The sequence below is a fragment of the Sebastes fasciatus genome, chromosome 1 (genome assembly GCF_043250625.1).
Source record: "Sebastes fasciatus isolate fSebFas1 chromosome 1, fSebFas1.pri, whole genome shotgun sequence".
NCBI lineage: Eukaryota > Metazoa > Chordata > Actinopteri > Perciformes > Sebastidae > Sebastes > Sebastes fasciatus.
In genome coordinates this window covers 40,210,714-40,235,411 of record NC_133795.1, presented here as the reverse complement: position 1 = coordinate 40,235,411, position 24,698 = coordinate 40,210,714, and the positions used below count along the sequence as shown (strand labels likewise).

At 42.1% G+C, this 24,698-nt stretch overlaps 1 protein-coding gene across 1 annotated transcript in view; it reads right to left on the bottom strand.

Moving 5' to 3' along the window:
* The window catches only part of plekha6 (pleckstrin homology domain containing, family A member 6), a 117,790-nt gene that overhangs the window by 87,890 nt on the left and 5,202 nt on the right, over positions 1–24,698 (bottom strand). The window contains exon 2 of the mRNA XM_074648845.1: positions 4,147–4,294. The gene's annotated coding sequence lies outside the window, so the exon portion shown is untranslated. The remainder of the gene's footprint in view (positions 1–4,146; positions 4,295–24,698) is intronic.

The window sequence follows — 24,698 nt, the reverse complement described above, 5'->3', positions numbered from 1 at the left end:
GCATTTGTTTTGAAATCCTCCCTATTTTTGAGGTCTCAAGGTTGGGGAGTATGAAGATGTTATGGCCGTAATCTTTAACTGAGGTGCATCCTGAAGTTCATGTTGAACATCATTTAGCTCTTAAAATTATTTTCTTTTCTTTTTTTTTTTTTTTACATAGGACCAAGTTTTCTTTCTAATAGTCTGGTACTGAATATACTATTGTTCAGTATATCTTTAGAGTACATAACAGAAGCATTTTGATTACATTTTTCAGACAGAGGGGCACTAAAGCTTTGTGCGCTGTGTTTTGCCTGGCCATTTCCCAACATCTGCTCTGCTTCCCTTTATCATATGCACTAAAACAAAATCACTTCCTCCAAAACTCATTAATACAACTACCATAAGTGAGTACACATTACAGCAATATAACTGGATCAACTATTCAGCTGCAGGGATTTCTTCCAAACATGTTTAATGTTGGCTGCACGGTGGTGGCACTGTCGCCTCACTGCAAGAGGGTCGCAGGTTCAAACCCGGCTTGGGGCCCTTCTGTGTGGAGTTTGCATGTTCTCCTCCTTGTTAGTGTGGGTTTTCCCAGTTTTAAGTCTGATCTTAATCAGTTTTTTATTGCTTTAAGTTTGTTTAATCAGCGCCACTGAGATCGAGCTAGATCATGCGCCTTTTTAAGCAATCTTTGAACCAGAATGTCTTGTCTTTAGAAAAAGACAACATGGTTGGGCTTCAAATTACTTTGTTCCTACAGTGCAAATGTGACTTGACGTTGTGAACACGAGACACAAACAAACAGCTAATTGTAAAGTGAAAGTGAAACGTAACACACGGGACACGAACAGCGGTCTCCTGGATGAAAGCCTTGTGTTTGTTGTTGTTTGTGTACGGAACTTTAAGTTTCACTTTCACTTTACAAACAGTCATTTTAAGCCAAACCATGATGTTTTTTTCTTTCCTAAACCTAACTAAGTGGTTTTGTTGTCTAAATCTAAGCACCGTGACCGCTGGGCTACCCAGTACATTAGAAAGTGACGCCAAGAGGTCCTGACAAACCGGCAGTATGTGACGAGTTGGGATGGCCCAACCAAATGATAACCTTGCCAAATGAGCAGCTTTTTACATCTTCCTTGCAGGAAACTTGTTTATTGCACCTATCACAATCACAATCACAATCACCTGGACGTTACAAATATAACAGGCCAACACCTCTGCTGTTAATTAAGACAATGAATAGTTTACAAAATGGATGTTTGTCCCCTAGGCATGTATTTAATACATATTCTTCAGTTTATTTGTGCTTGTTTCAGTGACTTGGTTAAAGATCCCATATTGTAAAAAGTGAGATTTTCATGTCTTTTATAGTATAAGGCAGATTTAAGTGATATATAAATACTGTTAAAGTATCAAAACGCTCAATCCACAGATAAAGACACACGGTCCGTATTCAGAAACTGTGCGTTTGAAACAAGCCATCAGGATTTCTGTACATTTGTGATGTCACAAATCTACAATATTTAGACAATTTCACAGTTTTAAACGTAACAATTCTAAATGTGTCCCAGTTTATTTATTTTTGCAGTGTATGTGAATAACATCAGCTGACAGGAAGTAAACATGGACCCGAGCTGTACCCTAGCAATGCAATTTCGTTGCCATTACGTTAAAAGGCACTAAAACGGAGTGTTCTGATAGAGGGTGAATACAGGTATTTTCAGACAGACACTATGAGAAAAATAATGTGTTGTTTGAACATTAAAGTATCTAAACATGTTCTAGTAGAAACCCAAAATACAAGTAAAAACCTGAAGATGAGCATGATATGTCCCCTTTAAGTCTGGGGTAGATTTGCGCTATCTGTTTTCCTCAGTAGCGGGGTCGGGGGGGTCCTCCCCATGGGATACAAGCTCTATAATTGATGCTTTCTTGTCACTCTAACAAGAAAGCATCAATTATTTACATTCAAAGTACATGTCTTAATCATATCTCAATATATCATGTCCCAATTATCTAAAGCATGTTACATGGTCGCGACGCAATTGCAGTGACACATTTATGATGTATCAATACTGTCTGTAAAACATTCAGCATATAATCAAGATCATTTGTTAGCTGACCAATATATCGCACTAATCTTCCAAAGAGGAAAAAAAGAACACAGTGTTGTGTCCTCTGTCATCCTGTGGGTCTCTGTCTCTCTGATTGTCCAACATACGGATGCCAGCCTGCAGCCTGCCAGCTGCCAGGGAAACACAGCTCAGAGCCAGACCCACCAGGGAGGCTGAGGACCAGAGCCACGGTGCCATACGCTGCTCAAATCTGTCCTCCGAAGCCTTGCTCCTCTACCTACACAGTCAACTCCCAGAAACAGAGATTCACTGACACAGCAGAGACACAACTAGAGAAATCTGATCTAAATCATAAAAACCACCATCTTTTCTGATGGAGTTCCCTGAATCAAAATCTTATCAAATGGGGGTCTGTGACCTAATGTGTATCAATTTAGGGGTCCTTGACACGAAAAAGGTTGAGAACCACTGAGATACAATACTGAGCAATGCAAGAAGGGAAATACACAATAAACACACACTACTACTACTACTACTACTACTACTAGACACACTAAAAGAACACAAAAGTAAAGGAGTGTGGAGAACGACGCAATACCTTCATACAACCTTTGATGCTTTCTGTCTTCTTAATTAAAGTAAAAAGTCAAAAAATCACACACACACGCACACGCACACACACGGTGTGTTTGACAGGTGTATTCAAGCTAAATTAGGGTCAGGATGTAGTAGTAAAGACTGGTCATTTAAAAGTATTGGTTTTAAAACAAACAAAACAAACAGATATTCACATTAATTTGGTTATAAGAGTACTCTAGTTCTTAAAAAGAAGCTTCCAAAAATGTTCGAAATATAATCCTACATTAGTATATGTTTTTTTCATATTATCATGTGCATACAAATTAATATTTTGCTAACACACATTATTAAAGGGACTGTTTGTAACTTCTTACACGTATAAATCGGGTTGGTGTCCCATGTGCGCTCCCGTGTGGCTACGCTGTTCCAAAACAAACTACACGGAAGCACCAAAACCGCAAAGTTATATCTAGTGAAGCCCGTCTTGCAAACAGTGTTGACTCTTCATTCTCCAGCCCCCCGACCGCTGCCAGAAGACACAGGTAGCTTTGGTCTCCAGGGCCGGAGTGCCTGCTGCTCTGCTCCTCTGCCTGCTTGCCTTCACTCACACACTGAGCTCGTTCTCACTCGCTCCACCTCTCACGTGCATGTGCGTGAAGCAGGACAACACAGTATCAGCAGTGATTCATGGAGAGACCTTCGTCTGGTCAGCTAACATTACTGCCAAGCAGCTGAAATATAGAGTGATATTGTGGTTTTAGCTGACGTGTGTCGCCTCACTGTTTTACCGATGCTCGTTCATGTCTATGTAGAGCGAGCACAAGCACGAGCAACAGGACGCTGACTTTCGTTGACTTAACGGTCACAGGTGTCGCTGTTAACAAGACATTTCTGATTCTTACATAGAGTCCCTTTAACTTGCTAATTAACAACACAAGAAACGTGTCTTGAGTACACAATTAACTATAACAATATTTGCACTCCCCTTATATAAATCCCATCTTTCAGACCTTTGGGGGATACATAGATTAACTGAAATCCCTGAAGTTTTAGGTTGTCAATGAGCTTCCTCACCAAGCCGTTGTACTCAAATCTGGTTATGTGACCTCACAAGCATTAAACATTTTTCAGAAGGTAATACATTTTTGCCGCTGGAGTCTAAAAGTATTTCCTCTCCGCATAACTGTAAGTTTAAACAAACGCGTGTTGTTTACATGAAAACGTGTGGAGAGCTTTCTGAGTGGGACACACACACACACACACACACACACAGTTCTCTATCCCATGGTCACACCCCACAGACATCATGGCTTTATTTAGTCCTTCACATCAGTAGCAAATCTGGCTTCAGCTGCAGGTTACACACACACACACACACACTGAAGTGGGACTCCCTCGGCAGAAACTGAACACAAAGAGAGCAGAAACTGGAGATCCCTCCATCTTTTCTGCCCCCCCTCCTCTTCCTCCAATGTTTCAAATAAAGAACACGTGCCGCAGTGCTTACCTTCTTTCACCATCCCTTCCTTCACTTTTCTTCTTCTCCTCTCTTCTTCTTTGTGCTTCCTCCGCTCCAGTCTTCCTGTCTGTAGCGGCCGCCTACAACATGCTGGGGCTTGGCTGGAATGGGCCGATCTGCAGAAAGCCTCACTGGTCTGGAGAAAATAAGCGAGAGAGAGAGAGAGAGAGAAAAAGAAAGGAAGAGATTCAATCTGCATGTGAGTGGAGAATCGAAAGAAAAGAGAAATTTGAAACCTCCAAGGCTCCAGTAACAATCACCCCCTCCTCCCTTCCTCCTCCTCACTGCTGTCTACCTCCATCTCCCTCTCTGCTTCCCTCCCTTTTCCTCTCCTCTCCTCTGCCTCATCTCCCACTCATTCATTTCGTATGCAAGTCACTCACTCCTTCACCCTGTTCAGTTTTCACTTCTTTTCCTGTCTCTTTTCTTCCATTCTTTTCTTTCCCTCACTTTTATTTTGTTCTTCCTCGGACCTCCATGTCTGTCTGGCTCTCCTTGCTCGGTTCGTTCACTTTCTTCTGCTCTGATGCAGTCCAGGTTACATCAGGGTGGAGTGGAGGAAGGGGAGAAAAGTCCAGTTCATTTAGAGACTTTTATGGAGTTCGCATGGCAGACATCCTCAGGGTGCACCGAAATATCAGCAGCACTGAAGTGTAAGCCTGAAGCTGTGCTGGTGACGAAGCACCAGCACAGCTTCAGGCTTCAGGCTTCAGGCAAAATACATATCACTCAAACATGGGCCATGTTCTTCTGATTACTATTTTCTGTATAAAGGTGTTGCGAAGAAAAGGTGATATTTTCCGTACTCACCCTTTGGAACAAAGGGTGCATCATGGCTTATTAATTATGATTATAAAGAAAAAAATGACAGAAACTTTGACTAATAAAGCAGAGATAAGTGTGTGCGAGAGCAAGTCATTTTTGTATTTGAAAAAGTACATATTGGAGGGGATCTACTCCCAGCACCACAAACAATTTTGAGAATGTGCATGTTTACCTCTCCTATAAAGAAAAATGAACCTAACAAACTGAACCTGGATTAAAGTGGCAGTAGTCAGTATATTTTTGGCATCATTGGGCAAAAATTCCATAATAACCTTTCAGCATATTGTAATTCAAGTGTTCTGAGAGAAAACTAGACTTCTGCACCTCTTTGACCAATCACAGGTAATTTCATTGAGAGAGCGTTCCTATTGGCTGTGCTCCGGTCACGTGACAGGAACTTGGAGTTCCTTCACCAGATTTCACAATAGCGGCGGCGTCACAAACTTTCTTATTTTACAGCTAAACCGTGCACTACAAGATGATTCTGAAAACATTTGAGGAGAGAAATAGACATTAACGTAACATAACATTGATTCATATTTGATCAGCGCTGCCTAGTTTGACCGTTTGGTCGGAGTTCGCGAGTGATTGACAGCCGGCTCTCATAGACAGCAGATGGACAGCAGACCTCGGATCGGCTGTGACTGCTTGTTTTCCTCCGGTCTGTGAAATCTTGCAGATGCCGTTAGGAGCACCGGAGGACACAGAGGCACATGATTTTTTTCAGGTTACCTGTTTCATGTACTACTGTCACCATATAGCGATCGTTTTATAAAAATAACTTTTTTTAATCATATTTGCTCCAATCTCGCCTACTGATGCTTTAAAGCATGAGACTGGAGTTATTCCATATTTTCTCTTTGTCAACAAATGCAGCCAAACCAACAATGTGTTAGTCCGTCGCTCAACACTTACAGTGCAGTATGGGGAAGGCGTCCAACAAGACTTAATCGCTTCCTACAGTAGCAGCACTACAATGATGCTTCATGCTAATTGCTAAATTCTGAGCGCAGGGATCACCAGTCATTAGGATTAGGATACATCGTCTGGGAACCATGAACGTCTGTACAAAATGTCATGTCAATCCATCCTATAGTTGTAGACAGTGGCGGACTCAGGCTGTCTGAGCGGCAGGGGCAAAAAAGCATAAAGAAAGGCACCAGCCGCATGCGTTGGGGCACCAGCTGCATGTGTTGGGGCACCAGCTGCATGTGTTGGGGCACCAGCGCGCAGAAAGCATGGCTGAAAAACGTCTCAATTAATCCACATTTTGATGTGTTTTTAATATTTTTTTGGGACGACAACGGAGCCCTATGGCACAGAAGAAGAAGATATATCAGACTTTTAGATACACACTCAATACTTGTTAGTAGATACATTCATTGTTGGTTTGGCTCTGGGATTTGTGGACAGCAGGAGAATATACACTCGGCCATATCCTTTAGGCTTTTCCATAACACTTAGCCAAACTGCTCAGACTTATTTAAGGCTGAGATATCAGGCACAAATCACATCAGTTCACAATGACGAATTCAGAAACTTACAGAGAAGAGTGTTGTGTTTATAGCCACAGAACACCACATAGTATGAACAAATAGCTATGAATGCAAAAACAGACAAACTGTCACAAAACAAAGACAAAGAAACTCAAACTCCACACTTCTCTGTTTGCCGTGCTTGTCGCAGTGCAGGCCTCCCGATGTTGTTATATTGTATTCATATCCAGCGTGAATAAGGTTTTACATTATTTTCGTCGTTTTACAACATTTGAAGTGTGAGTAAAATGGGAAAATTCGGCTTTTATGAGGCTTCGGTCACAGGTCAAAACCATGTATTAGCTTTATGTTCATTTTAACACTCGAGCAGCCTATAGCAAAATGACTGCTAAGTATTTTTCCAGTTCATTTGGAAGCACTTATGTGACTGAAATACCTTGCAGATACTTGAGATTGATAAAGATCTGAGATAAAAAAAAATTTATAAGGCAATAACTGCAGCTCATGTAAAACTGTGACAAAATCCGTGCCAAGGGAGGAAACTGTCTGGTTAAACCTGAGACGGAGAGGCTATGATCAAACTTATTCAAACCTGGTTTAAAAAACAAAACTAGCTGCTCAAGGAGTGTTTGCTGTGGAAATAAATCATACTTGCTGTTACACACAATTACACCTAAACTAAAAAGTTTTTTTTACAATTTCATTTTTAATATTTTTAGTATTTTAGGACCACAACCAATATTTGATACCCCACCCCCAAACGTTTGTCATCAGAAGCTCTACACTCTTAGAAATAAAAGTGCTAACTAACCATATAGCGTTCTTTGGCTTATCCTCATCGGAGAACTTTTTTGGTTCCTGATGGAACCTTTTATAAAGTTTTCACTTGGAACCCTTACGGAGGGTTCTACCTCGAACCCAACATAAAGGGTTCTACCTAGAACCATCTGTGAAGGTTTCCACCCAGCACCTCCTATGAGAGGTTCTATACGGAGAACCCTTCTATGGTGTAATGGTTCTATTCAGAACCTTTTCACCTTCTAACAAAAACCCAACCCAACCTTACCCTAAATATTCCAAGGGTTTCATCTAGAACCCACGCAAGAGGTCACAGTCACAGTTTTTGGGGTGAAGATTAAGGGGACAACCAACAGAACCTTCGCCACCCTAACCCTGGCTTTACCTTAAACCTTGGTAAATGGTAAATGGACTTGCATTTATAAAGCTCCTTTCTAGTCTTCAGACCACTCAAAGCATTTTTCAGTACATGTCAGCATTCACACACACATTCATACACTGATGGCACAGCTTTCTGGTTCAGTTGGTGGTCGACCTGCTCTGAACCACAGACGGCACCCATAGGCTTTGACAGACACCTTTAAAAGGCTGGGCTGATGTGGTCCAGCGCAACCCACAACACTCATGGTTCCTGATCACGGTTTTTACTACTACTGCTACTAAAGCTACTTTTTACCTTTTCAGTGGTGCAGTGGATTTCAATTCTGCCAGTTATATTATACAGTAAAATGAAGGTGAATCCTTGCCGTCTAAGCCGAGGGTCCACAGAGAAGTCTTGAACAATAATTTCAGAATTTTAAACTGTTTTTTATAACAATTGACTACACTACCCATATATCTCTCCTCCACCCTGACAATGGTTTTAATTTAAAAGGTTAGCTTGGGGCCGTTAGCACCACGTCCAGCAAGGCTGATATGGTGCAGGGCAACCCACAACAATCTTGGTTCACTGTTTTGGGGGAGTGGGCAGGGAGGGGAGGACCCATGCTTTCAACAACCCTTGAAGAAGCCTTTCTTCCAAAAAGGTGAACTTTGTAGAACTTTAGCCTCTCAGGAAGAACCCTTTTGGAACCCTTATTTCTAAGAGTGTAATATATGTATATATACAGGCTACCTAAATGTTATAGCATCCTCAAATCATAGACTTTGTCCTTCCCCCCGCAGAAGAAACACATTGGCCGTCTCCTTTGTGTCTGAGTGAGTGTCTGCAGGTCACCGTGATTACGGGTGTTGGTGTTACTCAGCATTAGTCACAAAACACAGGTGTGTAGGGAGTGGCCCCTGGATGAAGAAACAGAGGAGATGGAGGTGAGTTGAAGGAGGTTTAGAGGCTGTGCAACGCATCCTCCACTACTCAAACTTTGTCTTGCTCACATGCCCACACAAGCCTCTACCACACACATACCATTGGAGTCTAATCACTTCATCCAGGTAGCTCTAGAAGCTCACAGCAACGGACACAGACGTGTGCACACACACCCACACTTCAGCCGAGCCAAACACCAGGTGCTTTGCAAAGTCAGTGAGATCTGAAGTGTTTAATGCTGCTCAAAGGAAACCTCAAACAACCATATTGTGTTTATATGTATGTTTTATTCCATTTAATTAAACAATGACTAGTAAGCGCTAAGAGACTACACCCTTCTCAAGGCAGCGAAATCTGATTGTGTTACTTGAAGAACTAAATCTGCATCGAAATGTACATAATGCGAAGTCATAACTGGCTGATGGCAGCTGCCATCCATCCATCCATGTGTTTATTGCCAATTATCTGGGTCATGTGTGCAAGGTGGCCCATATATTCTACTCCCCAGCCACATCTTTCAGCTCCTGGGGATCCCAGGGCCTTCCCATGTTCTGGGTCTGCCCCAGATCTCCTACCAGTTAGACATGCTCGCTAAACCTCCACAAGAGAGGCATTCAGGAAGCATCTTCTTCTGATGTCCAAACCACCTCACGTGGATCCGCTGCCTCAACGGAAGGAATTCTAGTATCTTTGGGGCTTGTTCATGAGAGAGGGTAATGGTAAGACGGTCAGCTGTCTGGGAATATTAAGGATGAACTGTGCAAGGATGACGGTATAAGAATGATACAAGGATGGATTGTGACATTTTTTTACCTTTCAAACGTGTTATGCAAACACAGAGCAATATTAACATTCATTAAGAGTTGTGTTTGTGTCCACCTGATTAAGTATCAGTCTTAAACTCTGGTTCGGTCTTCACCAACAAATGCTCTACTGTGTTCACCAGCTATAGTCTCTAACTGTCTGTGTGCTGATTGCTGCTGAGCAGGTGGAGGGCAGTGGCTTCATCAGAGCTTTTTTTTGCTGAAAACAGCTGCTAGCTGCTGCTGCTAGAAACGAGGTTGAGGGTGAGAGTGTTAGGCTGAACTAAACCTGCAACTCCGTGGATTATAAAACCAAAACAATGAGCTGTGAGACGTTAAGACTCTCAGGGAAGCTTCAGAGACCAAGCAACACCACCCCTTTTAACATTACACATAGTCAGTTTATCCATTGTTAAAGCTGCAGTAGGCAGTATATTTTTGGCATCATTGGGCAAAAATTCCATAATAACCTTTCAGCATATTGTAATTCAAGTGTTCAGAGAGAAAACTAGACTTCTGCTCCTCCTCATGGCTCTGTTTTCAAGCTTTAAAAAATCTAGCCCGTGACGGGAGACTTTGACCAATCACAGGTCATTTCATTGAGAGACCATTCCTATTGGCTGTGCTCCGGTCATGTGACCCGAACTTGACGTTCCTTCAACAGATTTCACAATGGCGGCCTCGTCACAAACTTTCTCATTTTACAGCTAAACCGTGCACTACAAGATGATTCTGAAAACATTTGAGGAGAGAAATAGACATTAACGTGACATAATATTGATTCATATTTGATCAGCGCTGCCTAGTTTGACCGTTTGGTCGGAGTTCAGAATGATTGACAGCCGTCTCTCATAGATGTCAGCTGAACAGCAGACCTCAGATCAGCTCTTACTGCTTGTTTCCCTCCAGTCTGTGAAATCTTGCAGATGCCGTTAGGAGCACCGGAGGACACAGAGGAACATGATTTTTTTCAGGTTACCTGTTTCATGTACTACTGTCACCATATAGCGACCGTTTTATAGAAATAACTTTTTTTTAATCATATTTGCTCCAATCTCGTCTACTTAAGCTTTAATATAAAAACTATTGATTTGATTTGTACAGATTTAAAGAACATAGCAAGTAGAAATACTCTCTCTCTCTCTCTCTCTCACACACACACACACACTTATACACACACACTTAACACAGCAACATAATAAAAAGTCGTGTATGTTACCAACCCATATGTTTTTTTGTTTTTTTTGGTTGCTTCAAAATAATGATAGTAATCATCTTCTGTCTGTGTGTACTTGTTAGCATGTGTGTGTGTGTGTGTGTGTTTGTGTGTGTGTGTGTGTGTGTGTGTGTGATAGAGAGAAAGAGGGAGAGAGAGAGAGAGAGCGTGTGTTGATGGCAGTGCAGTACCAGAAATAGCTTCTGCATCTACATCCACTCTATAATCAATGTGTTCCATCATAATTTGCTGTGAGACCGGCTGCTCCCTCATCTCTCTCCAGTCCACGGAAGGCTGGAGGGCACACACCACTCACTCTAAATATATGTAGAGTAGAGTAGAGCTTTAGAATATGATGTTGCGTATCAAGAGATTTCTTCTTTTGTTTTTGTGCATGATTTTGACATGTTTTGTCTTCATTAGTTGTCCTGAAGCAGAGCCTAAAGATGTTAGTGTTGGTGTTTGTTAGGTCATCCGTCCGTTCACTTCTTTGATCCGGAGGAAGATATCTTGACAACTACTGGCCAGGTAGCCGTTCAATTTAATATGAATATTGGCAATAATTTTGGTGACCTCCTGACCTTTTTTTGGCACCGCACCAGGCCAACAATTCCACTTGCACACACACACAGTTCCATCAACTCTTCTCTAGCTAGATCACCCTCAGAACAAGTTTTATATGTTTAACCCAGTAACAACCAGCTCTCAACACCTCTCTGTGTTCTGCAGTCTGAGTACTGCTTCGACTGAATCGGGAAAATTATGAAAAAGTTGTCAGTGAGAGCATTGCTCTCAGTTGTCAGTTGTCAATGCTCTCCTTTTTTCAGGAACGCCCTGATCACATTCACACAGTTACACATTCACACCTGGAAGTTGCCCAGTACAACCACTGTGATTGAAAGGACGCCACCACAACGTTGTCCGGTCTAGGGCACAACTTTAACCCTTTCACAGTGTGTTATCACTTCATCAAAGGTAACATGTTGGTTTTACTTAGCTCCACTCTCTTGTGTCATTTCTGGTTACAAAAAAAAAAACATGGCGACGACCAAAAACCAAGATGGTGACGGCAATATAAGGTTTTATCCATATCGCCGACGCTGACTTATGGAACGGTCTGACCTCTCTGACACACAGAGCTACACACAGTACTTTTGAGTGGCATCTCACAATCGTATCATGACATACTGTATATTACGCAACGCCTCTCCCGGCAGTCCCCGGCTGCAAACCTCCAGAAGCTTCCACTCAGCCCTTTCGGTATGATGAATCAATGCGTGTTCATCATATAAAGTATAAATACTTCAACAGAGAACAACAACAATCACACATGATCAGTTAGGATCATTTGAGAGGCATAAAAAAATACAGATTTTTCATAATAATGTTTTACAAAGAAATTGATCAAATTCACTCATTCACATTTTATTAAATCAAATTTGCTTCTAATTTATGTGGTGTGAAAATGAGTGCTTGTGGCTTAAGTGATATTATTAGAACATTGATAAAAAAATGTTGTCATCAAAGTTAAAACCAGATAAATTGAGTGACCACTTGGAGTAATAGCATGCAAACTGTCAGCTGTTAGCTCAGGACACACTAGACGCTTTTCATTAAATCTCCAGCAAATAAAGCCTGTGGCTGCGGAGTACGTGCTCTGCGATTTAAAATTAGATGACCTTTGACCTTGCCTGAGTATAACAGTCCAGAGGACCGTGTGACTGTGAGTCAGTTTGTATTGTCAAAATAAGTCTGCAGCTCATCTCCCTGCAGGGTCTTCCTGTGATAGAGACAGGAAAAACTAGATAAATAGATGGAATCAATTCATCTATTCTTATTTGTTTACCGTTTCTTTGTTTGGATAGTAGTAGAGGATGTTGATTTAAAATCAGTCAATAAAGTCTAATTCTGTTGGGAAATTCCTACATGTTTCCATTGTTAACCATAACTGTGGCTACTTTGACAATTCAATCACCGTAGATTGTGTAAAGCCTCACCAATGAATTCCAGTTGCTTCTACTTCACTTCAATGCTCGATCACCTTTCTGTTACCTCCTTCAGCCATAGTAATTTAACAGACATTTATTTAAATGAAAATCTTCAAGATTGCCACTTTAACACAAAGAAAAGAAACCAGTTTATAACTACTTGGGTTTTAATTGTTGTAGTTTTGCCATCAGTTACCATCAATTCTGAGATAATGGTCCTTGCAGAGAGACCCAGGCCATTATTTAAAACTTATATTAGAGACAGTATGGTAAAATAAGCCTGAACTACTCGAGAATTTAAAAAGACAAACAATATATTTAGAAAGACTTAAAAAATTCTGTCTGCATCGACATCCTCTTCCATCCAGCTACGGGGATTGAGCAGCGTAATCGCTGTGAGGCTTGTTTTCTGGCAGATGTCCCGGTGTACAACAGGGATGGACTAATAGCTGTTGCAGTGGATTAGACCTCTCACAGCTGATGAGAGAGGAACATCTGCATTCTTAAGCAGACTGAAGGATGAAGCAGCACCAAGGGTTATGTAACCACTAGGGGTGGGGGGGGGGAGAGACCTAATGACACTGCAGATTTGTTGAGCAGCTGCAAACAGGCATAAGCGAGTTGACTGCATATCTGCTCCAATGCGGACACTGTCTTCACTGTGTTGTTGCTGACTTGTTCTCTGACACACAAACAAACAGGCACATGCTGTACACACATACACACATGCACGCAGGCGCACACACACACACACACACACACACACACACACACACACACAGGGCAGCCTTGCCTAAACCCTTGTTTGTCTTAGTTGCTGAATCTCTGATTGTTTTCTTTAGCCAGAACCTGCAGTATGAGTATACAGTAGTCAGCTGCATAACGCTGACACTGTCTCAGTTCAGTTTGTTGAAAACATACAAAAAATAGGAGAGTAGTAGGAAGACCATACTATTTAAATAAACAATGGTTCTCACAGTTACAGCAGAGAAAGAATAAAGAGAGTAGATAAAGATGGCATGTTTTGCTTGATATGCACTGCTGGAATACTAAAGCTAGATTCAGACAGTTTGTTTTGCTTACATCTTATGGCATCCCTGTCTCCTAGAAATGTATTTGCAACAGGAAATATGTTCTGAGGGGAAACGTAATGCCAAGTGGACGTTTCTTATAACTAATGAGGAAATGTTGTTGATTAACGTATGCGGTAAGTCGTAAAATGTTGATTTGTTGAATTAGGCAGCGTTTAGACACTGGCAGCACTTGCTTAAAGGTCTCATATTATAAAAAGTGAGATTTTCATGTTTTTTTTTATGAAGCAGGCTTCATTTCTACGGATATAAATACTGTGAAAGTATCGAAACGCTCAATCAACAGGGAAATACACACAGCCCGTATTCAGAAACTCTGCATTTGAAACAAGCTGTCAAGATTTCCGTCCATTTGTGATGTCACGAATGCACAATATTTAGACCCTTTACACAGTTTTAAATGTAAACATTCTTAATGCGTCCGAGTTTATTTCCTGGTTACAGTGTATGTGACTGTCATCAGCTGACAGGAAGTACACATTGATCCAAGCTGTTGCCTAGCAACGCAATTCTGTTGCAATTCCGTCGCAATTCCGTCAAAATGCGCTAAAACGGAGTGTTTAAGACAGAGGGTAAATACAGGCATATTCAAGCCGACAGTATGAGGAAAATACGTTGTTTTTTTTACATTGCAGCATGTAAACATGTTCTAATAGAAACACAAAATACAAGTATGAACCTGAAAATGAGCATGATAGGGTACCTTTAAGATAGGCGAAGATCGTGCTCCAATTTAAAGGGACTGTTTGTAACTTCTTACACGTATAAATCACCCGGGTCGGTGTCCCATGCGCCTCGCATATGCGCACTCGCGTGTGGCTACGCTGTTCAGACTCAGACTCCAACACAAACTACACGGAAGCACCAAAACCGCAAAGTTCTATCTAGTGAAGCCCGTCTGTTAAACAGTGTTGGCCGCGGTAAGACGCGGGGGAGACCGTAGCTTTGGTCTCCAGGGCCGCAGTCTCTTCTGTACTCTGCTCCTCTCCCTGCCTGCTTGCCTTCACTCAGCTCGCTCCACCTCACGTGCATGCGTGCGCACACTACACACTGCAGAAAACTTCATAGCTCTGAGAATATCTAGTGAATGTACAGTGGATGTTTGTGCAGAAATAACTGCTGCAGCTCCTCCAGACCAACAGAGGTTTCCCGTGTCTTGTGAAGTGACGGGCTCCGCAGCGAGTAACGTTATCGTCTACGACCGAGTGCCTGCTTCTGGAGGCTGAGGCAGGAAAAGCCAACACTAGAATCAGCAGTGATTCATGGAGAGACCTTCGTCTGGTCAGCTAACATTACTGCCAAGCAGCTGAAATATAGAGTGATATTGTGGGTTTTAGTTGACGTGTGTCGCCTCACTGTTTTAACCGATGCTCGTTCATGTCTATGTAGAGCGAGCACAAGCGTGAGCTCGACGCTGACTTTCGTTGACTTAACGGCCACAGGTGTCGCTGTTAACAAGCATTTCTGATTCTTACAAGCAGTCCCTTTAAAGGGACTGTTTGTAACTTTTTAAGCGTATAAATGTACCGGGTCGGGACATATGCGCGCTCGCATATGCGCACTTGCGTGTGTCCGTGTCTCTCCTCCTCTGCCTGCCTTCACTCAGACAGCGCGCGCGTTCTCGCGTTCCTCGCTCCACCTCTAGACGTGAACGCGTGCTCACTCCACACTGCAGAAGAGTTAGTTTAGCTCTGAGAATATCTAGTGAATGTAGAGTGGATGTTTGTGCAGAAATAAATGCTGCAGCTCCTCCAGACCAACAGAGGTTTTCCGTGTCTTGTGAAGTGACGGGGCTCTGGAGCGAGAAACATTATTGCCTCCCTCCTGCGCCCGCAGGGAGACACCAGGTGCCAGTGTCACGGTTCACGTTTCTCTCTGCGGAGCCCCGTCAGTTCACAAGACACGGAAAACCTCTGTTGGTGCGCGCTGTGTAAGTGAATGCAAGCAGGCAGCGGAGGAGGAGAGACGCCGGTTGCCGGCGTCTCCCTGCTGGCGCAGGAGGATGAGGCAGGAAGAGCCAACACTAGGATCAGATCTAAATCATGTTCATGGAGAGACCTTGGTCTGGTCAGCTAACATTACTGCCAAGCAGCTGAAATATAGAGTGATATTGTGGTTTTAGCTGACGTGTGTCGCCTCACTGTTTTGAGCGAGCTCGTTCATGTCTATGTAGAGCGAGCAAGCGCGAGCCCGACGTTGACTTTCGTTGATTTAATGGCCACAGGTGTCGCTGTTAACAAGAAATTCTGAAAGTTAAAAATAGTCCCTTTAAAGGACCAACATGTAATATATTTACTGTTTTAAATCATAAAATGACCATGATATGTCATCAGAGATTAAGGAAACATGCCAAGTTGAAATATTGGTTTCTCCGACAATAATGCTACAGCCACTATGTTCTCCTTTGAAATTTGAAATCTGTTTTTGTTTCGGCCTGTGTGATCCCACCCACCGCCCCAGGTTGCCAGATATGAAACAGTGTGCTGCAGACATGGCAGCAAGCAAACAAACTGGATTCTAAAGATTAGCCTATATAAAGAAAGATCAAGTATTTACTAGTTCAACATTAACAACACGACAGGCCACAGCTGTTTTCTCAAGCTCCCCCCCAAACAGGTTTTTTTCCAACAAAATGTGTCACGATGAGTCCACAAGAGCTGTTTCATATCTTGCGTGGACGGCCCACACACGCCTCGTCTGCGTACAGCGTCTTCCTCTCCTCATCCCTCTGTGTGTGTGCCGTACGGTAGACGGTTTGTTTGTGGTCCTCTCCCCTAAACGGCTGAAGTCTCTGAGCATAATACGAACTACCTTTCCTCAGCTCTTTCGGTCGGTAGATCACTAGATATTTTAGTGAAACGCCGTAGCTAACGTTAGCTAGCCAGCCTACAGATAACGTTAATCCTTGCTCGCCGAACAACAAACAAAGTTCTCTTTTACCTAACATTACATTTTCTAAGTAATCCGCCCAACAACGTTTGTAAGTTAGCACACGACTAAGCTAATGTTGAGCTCGTCTTATGCTCGTGTAGGTTCAGCGTCCTCAACCTGGCAACCTGCGTGACCTTCGTTTCTGGGGCATAGGGGAGACAACTCTCTCCAATATCTTGAATTTGGATAGCAGTACCCATTTTAAACGCAACTTATCAGTTTTACATATTGCTCCTTTAATACAGAGACACCATGTATCTTTACGTATCATGCCGTATCAATCTTTCCTTAACCAAAGTGCTTTTGTTGCCTCAATCTAACCACAGACAGGAGTCTGGTTGTTACAATAAGCCAGCCAGCAACGTTTGTCACCACAACATAATTGGGAAAACCATTGATAAATGTACTTCTTCACTTTTAATGTGAAGCAGCAGAAAATGTTTGCATTAACAGTAACGTCACAGACTTGTGATCGGGGCAGTATAGAGAGCGATCAGGATTCACGGAGGCTTCTATCAATGACATAAAACTGTGATGTTGCAGTATGTCGTTTTCTGTTCATCCTCTCCTCCAGTGTGTGTGAAGGTCATTTGATTTGAATCCCATGCAGGAATGGTGGACTCCACTACTGACGAATAGAGGCGACTAAAGAATGTTAATTCGTCATCAGTCATTCGGGAAGTAGGGGGTCCTTTTATATCATGACGTGAAGGGTGGTGGTGCTGTGGAGGTTGGGTGGTGGATGGATTTCATCCTGGAGACTTCCATCCTGACACAGACATGCAGTCATGTTGGGTCTTTTTAACAATGGCCATGATCTTTCACTAACTTTAACCGGACCTTAACCACACATAACCAGTCATTATGTGTGAATAGTGAAGGAGTAATTCATGAGAAAACACTGGCATTTACTCTCTCTCTCTCTCTGCTCCCTCCCTTCTTCCTGCTGCTCCCTCTCCTCCCGTCTCCTCAGGGACTTGTTACTGGTCTTTGTCTCTTTGTGTGATTCCTCCCAGTGTCAGTAATGGCCGTCTGTCACAGCTGAACGCCTCCTGCACTCACATCTGCCTGACAAACACTCAGTTTCTTTCATAATCCAGTGTAGGAAAATGAATGAATATTAATGTCTTTTGTGTATATGAATTCACAGTAGGCACAGTAGTACAGCATAGTGTCTTAATTCTGAGTGTTTGATTGAATTGATTCCTAAATATAGATATAAAGTCAGTGCTTTAACAGTTTGGTTAGCCCTGGAACAGGACAAAATATTTAATAATTTTGAACAAATTGATACAGTGAAACACGCAGCTCTAAAAGCATTTATTCCAGTGCTGATCCTTTTACCATGCATACGCACAACCCTCCTAATCCAGAATGTGGGTTCAAAGTATCTCATCTGATGCATTATGTATGGTTTATAATGTATTATAAAGGTGTAAAAACGCTTTATAGATTTTGGCTTTAAGGGAGGTGCTAGCATTATGTTTGTGCCTGTGCATGTAGGGAAAACCAGAAAAAATAATGTGTGCAGTCACATTTCCAATGACAGTTCCAACTACAGCTGCAAATAATAGCTTTATCTGACAGTACGTGCAGACACGGAGCACCATCCCTGCCGTCTGCAAACCCCTCATCGACAGCCGGGTGTAAAGAAAGATCGTCTGCGCTCATATCAAATCTGCGAGACAGCGTCAACTTGAGCTTGGATCGTAACCTTAAAGGGATAGTTTGGCCGCTAACAGCCAATGGAACTACAAGTATACACACTGCTGAGTACATCGCCAGCGCTCGACGACTTCAAGCCGATTGCCTGAGTAGGTTACTACAAAATTCAATACCCAAGAAGTTCACGGGTCATGCTTCCCAGCTGCAGGGCAAAAGTAAAGTGAGAGTCTGTGGGATTCCAATCAGGTCTGAGGACAGAGCCAGAGAGCAGCACTCTCTGCTTTGCCTAGGTTGCTAAATGTAAATACATATATTTATTCCGTGCCTTTTTATTGGGCATCAACCTCACCTTTATATGCGCATTTTCGTAAAAATAGAGTTGAAGCCAAAAAGCTGAGACGTGCTGAGACGTGCACCTGCACAGAGCCGACGCAGACATCTGCGTATATTAAAATGAGATTGTATCTGTTGTGTGAGACACACCTGGTGGAGATCTACACTCTAGTGAGTGCACCTTTTCTAGTTTATCATGTTTTTGTCTTAGTTTCAAATATGATATTGTTTAAATGACTTTAAATCGGTGTGGTCTCTCTCTTTGTCTAGCTCACTGAACCCGGGCTGTGACACTGGGTGAAAGAAAATGTAACGAATAAAGTTGTACATTGGATACCGTGCCTCCTTAGATTGACAGAGAAGCATAAGAACAAGAAAGCCTAAAGACTCGTTTTGTGTTCTTTTGCTGGACCTCTAATGTCGGACTATTCTGCCGCTGCTGAATTTCCGAGCCGCACACAGAATGTACTGGAGGCCTGCATCAGCCAACTCCGAAAGAAAGAAACCGTGTGCAACCAAACTGTAAATGTTGCCACCACGTCTCCATCCGTCCCCAGCCAAGAGAGGGGTCACCATGTAGGACCGAGTGCACCGGAGAAAACCCGAGCGCTGGCCCTCCCACAAGTCAACAGTGCGTCTCCCCTCCCCCTCCAGAGCTACTTACTTCTGTGACTGGGGTTGATGCTATATATTGTGCATATACTGTTTATATTTTATAATATTTCTGTTTTGGATTATGGGGATGATATAAATGCAAAAGCTGCACCTCTACAATGAAATCCCTGGATGCTGTCTACCACTCAGGCTGATAACTGGGGATCCTTACAGTACACACCTGCCATCTTTACCAAAAGGTTGGCTGGCCATTATTGGGCTATGAGGTGGACCAGCATTGTTTTTTATTCATTATAAGGTTTAATACAGATGCTTCCACCCCATATTTCCTCCCTTTTAACTCTGAACTGACATAAAACGGTATTTGCTCACAGAATGGGTTGTTGCTCCACATTCCAGTAATCACAACTGAACTGGGACCACTACGGCTGTTCAAAGGCTTTATTTTAGATCTCGTTTTAATGAATTTCAAATGCTTTTAACTTTATTTTATTATATTTTTATACTTCACTGTATTTATCTCTTCTATTTTATTATCTACTCCATATCATGTTTGTTATCCAGTATTTTAACTATTAGCTATCATTCATTGTTGTTTTTATATTTCGAAACCACTGTAAATGAGGATACCTCCTCACTGGTTTTTCAAGGTTAAATAAATAAATACATATTTGTATTTATTTGTATGTTTAGTACAGGCGGTTCGGTGCAGCGTCTGCAGTTACGCGGGCGCTGTACCGGACCGTTGTGGTGAAGAGGGAGCTGAGCTGGAAGGCAGCTCTCGATTTACCGGTCCCATCTATGTTCCAACCCTCACCTATGGTCATGAGCTTTGGGTAGTGACCGAAAGAATGAAATCGCAGAAACAAGCGGACGAAATTAGCTTCCTCCGTAGGGTGGCTGGGCTCAGCCTTAGAGATAGGGTGAAGAGCTCAGACATCCGGGGGGGAGCTCGGAGTAGAGCCGCTGCTCCTTCACGTCGGAAAGGGGCCAGCTGAGGTGGTTCGGCCCCGGGGTGGACCCAGAACACACTGGAGAGATTATATATCTCGGCTGGCCTGGGAACGCCTCGGGGCGTAGGTATAAGTACTGATTATTTCTGATAGCCAAAGTTGAGTGCAATCACTCTACTTCATCTTTTGTACCAGTTAAAGCTGAAGTAGGCGAGATTGGAGCAAATATGATTTTAAAAAGTTATTTTTATAAAAAGGTCGCTATATGGTGACAGTAGTACATGAAACAGATAACCCGAAAAAAAATCATGTTCCTCTGTGTCCTCCGGTGCTCCTAATGGCATCTGCAAGATTTCACATACCGGAGGAAAACAAGCAGTAAGAGCTGATCTGAGGTTTGCTGTCCATCTGCCGTCTATGAGAGCCGGCTGTCAATCACTCGCGAACTCCGACCAAACGGTCAAACTAGGCAGCGCTGATCAAATATGAAATAATATTATGTTACATTAATGCCTATTTCTCTCCTCAGAATTTTCAGAATCATCTTGTAGTGTACGGTTTAGCTGTAAAATGAGAAAGTTTGTGACGCCGCAGCCATTGTGAAATCTGGTGAAAGAACGGCAAGTTCCGTTCACATGACCCGAGCACAGCCAATAGGAACGCTCTCTCTCTCTTTGAAAGGACCTGTGATTGGTCAAAGTCTCCCGTCACGAGCTAGATTTTTTTAAAGCCTGAAAACAGAGCCATGAGGAGCAGAAGTCTAGTTTTCTATCAGAACACTTGAATTACAATATGCTGGAAGGTTATTATGGGATTTTTGTCCAATGATGCCAAAAATATACTGACTACTGAAGCTTTAATGTATTAATGATGCATATTCTTGATGCCCCGTGTGAGGCCTTGTACTTCATATTCACTATATATTTTTCATGTCGTGTGTGATGTTTATTAATTATTGCTACATATGTTGGTAGCTACCCTTTAAGGCATTCATGCTGCGTTATAGAGTGTTAACCAACCACCATATTCTACCCTCACACTCTCTTTAATCTATCCCATTACACGCCACACTCTCCTTCTCTCTTATCTCCTCTCTGTTCACCTCCACAACCTCTCTCCTCAGTTTCTCTTCCTCCGTCCCCTCCTCCACGCTGTCTTTTGTCTCTGCCTTTCTTTCTCCACAAAAGGAGCTCCCCTATTATTATCGCTGTTGCCATGGTTGCAAAAGGGGGAGTGTTTGTGTGATCAGGTACTTAACCTTTTAATCCTCCTCACATGGCAGCCATAAGCAAGTTAAGAAACAAGATATATCTTAGTATCTGTCACATGCAGAACATAACTTTGTACATTTGCATCCATTTTTCAACAATTACACTGAAAGTGACAGAGGCACACACTCATGAAACATACATATGTGTGTGTTTGGTGGAGGTAATGTTTAATTTAAAGTCCTTATATCATTCTGAGCCTCAGTCTGGAAGCATTGTCATGTCTGTGGACAATCAAAGGATTCAAAGACACAAAGCTCATGCAAGTTAAAAGTATATTTGCTCTTCACAAGCTGTGAAATTCGTATCATCTCATCATGTGGATGAACAGTGAAAAGTGAGAGATTGAAAGAGCTCCGTGGCTCTGTTGTTCAGTGGGTGTTTTGTTTTGTGTGGTTGTCAGTGTGGTTCATTGGTTGTAACTTAATAGCAGCTTGAATTTCAGCGTAAAACAATTAAAATATGATTCATACCATAAATGAGGGAGAGAGATGCCATAAAGGTCCCTAGTATTAATTATAAAACATTTTAATGGACCAGTGTGTAGGATTTACTGACATCTAGTGGTGAGCTGCAGATTGTAACCAAGTGAATACCCCTCCCTTCCCAAGCGTGTCAGAGATCTACGGTGGCCTTCAGGTAACATAAAAAACAGAATCTCTCTCTCTAGAGCCAGGGTTTGGTTTGTCCATTCTGGGCTACTGTAGAAACATGGAGGAGCAATATGGCGGACTCCGTGGAACAGGACCAGCTCCCTTTGTAGACATGAAGGGCTCATTCTAAGTTTAAAAAAGCAAAAATAACAGTGTTGTAACACCAGTTCTATAAGCACAGACTTACTACGGGACTCTATGGCTTATACTCTCCTCCAATCACAAGCACGCATTCGCCCACTGAAAATTTGCATAAGTGTAGCCGGCCAATCAGGACTTGCCTACCCAAATGCGTGCGGACCCCATAGTATATAAGGCAGCACACACCGCTGTTACTAATTTACTTATTTATTTATTTATTTATTCATATTTTATTTTATTTAAATGTATTTATTTTTTCTAATCTTGCCTTAATTTGATTTGCACCCTGACTGACCGCCAGCCACCCCCACCCCTCTCAAGCACACACACTGTACACAGTCACATGATATTGATCTTTGCCCAGTTCTGTTGGCTTTTTTAAAGTTTTCTTTATTTTTTATTTATCACTTATATATTTATTTATTTATTTTATCCGTTTTTTTTATTTCATTTTGTTTTATTCATATTTTATTTTATTTTATTTGTTATAAAAAATAAATAAAAAAAAAACGTTTCAACTGGCCGGGCATGGACCATGCTGCCCCCCTACCAAGTGGGCTCCTCCTCCATCTCCTCTCTCCTCCCTCCAATGATAACTGCCTATGGATAGAAAAGGGCAAAAGCCCTGAGCTATCGACCAGGCTCACGAATTTACGTCTACGTCTGTCATCCTACACCCTCTTCAGCAAGCGGCGCAGGAGCAACGGGGCCCCTTGAACTTTAGGGTTAAAATATTGTAACCTTCATTCTAACTAAGACAGGCTGATGACCCAACCACACTGAAGTAGGGGGCCCTAACCAACCCAGTTCAGATAAGATCATTTAAGATAGGCTTTATTGTCTCACAGGGAAATTGGTCTTTGGCTCTAAGCCGCTGCATCACTCAACATACCAAAGTCACAATGCACACACACACGCATAGAACATAGATCGTACATACACTCATGAATAAACATGCTTAAATTCACACGTTGAGTGTGAGACAGTAGTTCTTTAAAATAACACACAATTACACTCAATACTGTCAATATACGCTCTTTACATGCATAGTGTGCTTTCAAAATAAGCTTCCTTTTTCAGAGGAAGTTAGATTTAGTCAACACAACCACTTGAGTAGGGTTAGGAAACGGTCATGGTTGACATTAACTTCACTGAATAGCGACTCATGTGACTCACAGGGTTGATGATACTAATGACTCATGGGACTGACGATACCGACGAGTCATATGACTAACAACTGACGTGAGAACATAAGTCAACGTTACTTTTAGTTTCACACGGGACATGAACAGCGGTCTCCTGGTTGAAAGTCTTGTGTTTTTTTGCTCACACACGCATATGGGTATAATGTGAAGAGAACTGGGGAGCTCACACACCCTTGAGGGGGGGAGGCACCTGTGCTAATAGATTGAAGGTCAGATATTGCTTTATTTACCTTTACATGTTGGACTCTGTTGGCTCGAAAAGAAATACCATTTTATAATAAAAGGATCACACTCGTCTGTTTCAGTTTATCCAATAATAAATCAGGCTGAAGAGTATCAAAAGCTGAACCAAAATCAATGAAAAGTAAACGTGCATATGCCTTAGTGTCTTCCAAGTGTCTAAGGACTAAGTGAGTAATGCCTCTAACTGCATCATCATCAGTGCTCCAGACAGAAGGATCTACAATATGTGCTTTGAGGATATATCAGGATGTCAAACTGATTCAGCAACAAAAACATGTTAAAAAGATAGAGATTGAAGCTAAAGCTACAGATCACTGTGTAGAAGTGAACCACCATCACCTGGTGATCGAGACAGAAGACAATGAAATGAAAGAACAACACTGTTCCTGTAAAGACGGGCAGGTCTTTATTCACTGTTACAATCACTACAAAGCAAAAGCAGCATGTGTATACATTCAGTATACCTTCAGTAGCTAGCGTAACATAGTGTGCTAACAGTAGTTAATGATGTGCTAACGCACTCTGCTAATGTTAGCTCCACAGGTTTTTATGTAGAAACGTGACGTTTTAGAAACATACAGTGTATCTCCTTACAACCTCTCCGGGTAACAAGTATCACTATCACACAACGTTTTAACCATGACTAGCTCCAAATCCATAAAACCAGCCGGAAAATGAAAAAAAAAATCTGAAATGATTGCATCGGAGTCTACGGAGCAAAGCCAGATAGATGTCGGACACTGGTCAGAGCTGGCTGATGCTACGCTATGATTGGCCAGTCTTCATTCGAGGGACTTAACTCATTACAATATGCAATAATTAAGATAAGTGTAGATGTGGAATTTACTATTATAGAACAGGCCTTCATCACATGGGTATATATTATGATGCCACTTTGTTTTCGACTTTGGGTAGCTCTCTGTTTTTTCATTTGTTTGCATCCCTGCAATGTCGAATGTTTGCAGGAGACAGTGATGGAGTTACACACTTTGTAAACCAAAACCTTACAT